The following is a 4,649-nucleotide window of genomic DNA, read 5'->3' on the forward strand; positions in this document are numbered from 1 at the left end:
TCACAGGGTAGCTCTATTTTTAACTTCTTCAGGAAAATCCATGCTGTTTTCCAGAGTGACTGTACCAGCTTGCATTCCCACCAACAATGTAAGAGGGTTCCCCTTTCTCCACATCCACATCAACACCTGCTGTTTCTTGTCTATTTAATCCTAGCCATTTTAGCTGGTGTAAGGTGGTATCTGTTTGTGATTTTTATTTGTATTTCCCTAATGGCAAGTGACGTGGAGCATTTTTTCATGTATTTGTGTGTCTTCTTTGGGGAAGTATCTGTTCATGTCTTTTGTCCATTTCCTGACTGAATTATTTGTTTTTTCTTATTGGAAACAGTTTTGCAAATAGTCTTTCCCTTCTTGAGGAGCATCTCCTCCCCCATGTAACCTGTGAAAAGTGAAACAAGGCAATGCAAAACTGTGAAAGTGAACAATGCAACACCATCGTCTCAATGGCAACTTTAAAACCCAGATGCTATTCAGCTGTAATACCTGGGATCAGTTAAACATTCCTGGCTTAATTTGCCCCATTAATAAAAAGGAGCCAAAAATATATAAGAAGACAGAGGGATAGACCTGAAGATGAACTGAGAGTCCTTTCCTGTCGATCCTATGAATTTTTATACCATATCTTCCCTCATTAAATCAAGGGTTTCAGCAAACAATAGTTGAGTGCCTCTTTTTAGTAAAAGGTGCTGGGAAGACTGGATATCTACATGCAAAAGAATGAAGTTAGACCCATACCTTACACCATATACAAAAATTAGCTCAGGATGAATCAAAGACCTAAGCACAAGAGTTAAAACTACAAACTCTGAGAAGAAAACTTAGGGAGAACTTCCTGACATTGGATTTGGCAATGATTTCTTGGATGTGTCACCCAGAAGACAGGCAACAGACAGGCAAGTCATATATCTGGTAAAAGAATAGTATCCAGAATATATAAAGAACATGTCCAATTCAATGACAAATTTTAAAATGAGCAAAGGACTTGTATAGACATTTCTCCAAAAAAGATATACAAATGGCCCAAAAGATGTTCAACATCACTAATCATTAGAGTCATACAAATCAAAACCACAATGAGGATACCACTTCACACCTATATGAATGGCCATCAATAAATGAAACAAGATGGGATTGGAAGGAAGACAAACCATAAGTGACTCTTAATCTCACAAAACAAACTAAGGGTTGCTGGGGGGGAGGGAAAAGGGGGATGGGGTTATGGACATTGGGGAGGGTATGTGCTATGGTGAGTGCTGTGAAGTGCGTAAACCTGGCGATTCACAGACCTGTACCCCTGGGGATAAAAATGTATGTTTAAAAAATTCCTGGGGATAAAAATATATGTTTATAAAAAATAATAAATAAATAAATAAATAGAATTAAAAATTTTAAATTTTTAAAAATTTAAAAAAAATAAAAACAGAAGTGAAAATAACAAGTGTTGGCCTGGATACGGAAAAATTGAAGCCTTTGTGCATTACTGGTAGGAATGTAGATAGCGCCGCCACTGTGAAAACAGCAAGTGGTTCCTCAAAAAGTTAAACATAGATTTGCCATATGATCCAGCAATTCCACGCCTAGGTGTATACCCAATAGAAATGAAACAGGGACTTGAATAAATATTTAGTACATTGATTTTCATAACAGCATTGTTCACAGAAGCCAAGATACGGAAACAACCTAAATGTCCATCAACAGTTGAATGGATAGAGAAAATGTGGTATCTACATACAATAGAATACTACTTGGTCTTTGAAAAAGGAGGAAGTCCAGCCATATGCAACAACATGGATAAACCTAGAGAACATTATGCTGAGTGGAATAATCCAGTCGTGGAAGGACAAATACTGCATGATTCCATGCATATGGAATCATTTAACAGAGTCAAACTCAGAGCAGCAGAGGTCAAAGAGGTTGCTGCCTCTGTTCTCCTCTAGGATTTTGATGGATTCTTACACTGTTGGTAGGAATGCAAGCTAGTACAGCTACTCTGGAAAACAGCACGGAGGTTCCTGAAGAAGCTAAAAATAGAGTTACCCTGTGACCCAGCTATGCATTACTGGGTATTTACTTCAAAGATACAAATGTAGTAATCCAAAGGGGCACATGCACCCCAATGTTCATAGCAGCAATGTGCACCAATAACCAAACTGTGGAACGAGCCCAAATATCCATCAACAGATGAATGGATAAAGAAGATGTGAGATATATAGAGAGATATATATTCATATTCATATATATGAATATTAACTCAGCTATCAGGATGAAATATTACCATTTACATCAATGTGGATAGATCTGGATGATTTTATGCTGAGTGAAAAAGTCAATCAGAGAGATTTCACAATTCACAATATAATTCACAATATAAGAAATTTCACAATTTCACAATATATGGAATAAAGGAAATGGTGGTGAGGATCATACAGGAAAGGAGGGAAAAACAATGGGAAAAAAATCAGAGAGGAAGACAAACCAGGAGAGACTCTTAATTATGAGAAAGAAACTGAGGACTGCTGGAGGGGACATAGGTGGAGGGATGGGGTAATTGGGTGATGGGCATTAAGGAGGGCACATGATAAGTACATATAACATAAGGGTGTTATAGGCAACTGATGAATTACTGAACTCTACATCTGAAACTAATGATGTACTATATGTTGGCAATTTGAATTTAAATAAAAACTAATTAATTAATTAATTGAAAATCCAAAGAAACAAATTTCCTAAAAGGCTTGAATTAGAAAGAGTTCAGATACTCATCCCATTACAAGAAAAAATGCACTTGTTATTGCTATTGATATCTTTCTTAAATGTTTGTCTTTGCACTATTATGCTTTATATGAGGATAAAGATATGTTGAGAAAAAGAAAAAGACACGATGTTCTTTTGCACAATTTCCAGAATAGTTCATGGGTTTTGAAGAAGAGATGAGTGCAAACAGCTGAGACCATCTTCCCCAATAGTATTCAAAGGATGAACCGTACAGTGTCTACCAAGCATCTTGGTCTTCACGAACAACCCAGCAGGTGCACCACAGGGAAGCAACTTCTATGAGCTTTCCCAAAGTTCTCAGGTCATTTATCCTTCTCACTGTATATCTAAGTAAAGTTGAGGAGAAGATATTCTTTGAGGTTTGATTCAGCATCAGGCAAAGTGAGATTCAGAGCCTAGAGCTGTCTTACCTTCTTTGAACTCCATTACCCAAAAAACATTTTAGCCAAAATGCATCCTCTTTTTGCTTTCTGCCCCTGCTGCTGCCAAAAGGGTATGGGAGACCCATGGCAGGTGATGATGTTCAGACTTGTGCTACTTTGTTCTTGTGGTCATGTGCACAGGGCTGTGATGAATGCACTTTCCCTTCCTTGAAGGTTAGACCAGTAGTATGTGAAGAAGGGGGCAGAGAAAGAAATTTGAGAAGTATTTTCTCTCTCCTCTATTGATGTTCATAACAAAAAAGGAATTTTTTGTGGTTGTTGTTGATCTTAGCTGAAGCATTACAGCTCTCTCAGATGATATCCACACCCATACACAAAAGTAAATATTAAAATGTCCACTTGAGGGGCGCCTGGGTGGCTCAGTGGGTTAAGCCGCTGCCTTCAGCTTAGGTCATGATCTCAGGGTCCTGGGATCGAGTCCCGCATGGGGCTTTCTGCTCAGCAGGGAGCCTGCTTCCTGCTCTCTCTCTCTCTGCCAGTCTCTCTACCTACCTGTGATCTCTCTCTGTCAAATAAATAAATAAAATCTTTAAAAATAAAATAAAATAAAATGTCCACTTGAACTGAAGGACCAAGATTGTGTGCCATGTGAGTTATGCTTCACAATTCTACTCTACACCCATGCCCTTATGTGCTAATCTAGTTAATGTGGCTTCAGATCTACATTTCAAATTAATACATGTGAAAAATGGACATCACATTTTTTTTAAAGATTTTATTTATTTGACAGAGATCACAAGTAGGCAGAGAGAGAGAGAGAGGGAGAAGTAGGCTCCCTGCTGAGCAGAGAGCCCGATGTGGGGCTCAATCCCAGGACCCTGAGATCATGACCTGAATTGAAGGCAGAGGCTTTAACCCACTGAGTCATCCAGGCACCCGGAAATCGCATTTAAAATATTGGTATTGTCTCTCCCCCCCGGTTTTATTGAGATGTAATTAACATGTAACACTGTGTAGGTTTAAGGTATACCATGTGATGATTTCATGCACACATGTGCTGTAACACATTACCACAATGAGGTTGGTTAACACACCTTTCACCTCACATAAATACCATTTTGTTGTTGTTTTGTTTTTATGGCACAAAGATTTACTCTCATAGCAACTTTCATGCATACGATACAACACTGTTAACTATAGTCACCATGAGGTTCATCAGATCCAGAACTTACTCAGCTTATGTTGGAAAGTTTGTATCTTTTTTTTTTATCTTAATTTTTTATTTTTTATAAACATATATTTTTATCCCCAGGGGTACAGGTCTGTGAATCACCAGGTTTACACACTTCACAGCACTCACCAAATCACATACCCTCCCCAATGTCCATTATCCCACCCCCTTCTCCCAAACCCCCTCCCCCCGGCAACCCTCAGTTTGTTTTGTGAGATTAAGAGTCACTTATGGTTTGTCTCCCTCCCAATCCCATCTTA

Source organism: Mustela nigripes, chromosome 1 (genome assembly GCF_022355385.1).
Source record: "Mustela nigripes isolate SB6536 chromosome 1, MUSNIG.SB6536, whole genome shotgun sequence".
Classification (NCBI taxonomy): domain Eukaryota; kingdom Metazoa; phylum Chordata; class Mammalia; order Carnivora; family Mustelidae; genus Mustela; species Mustela nigripes.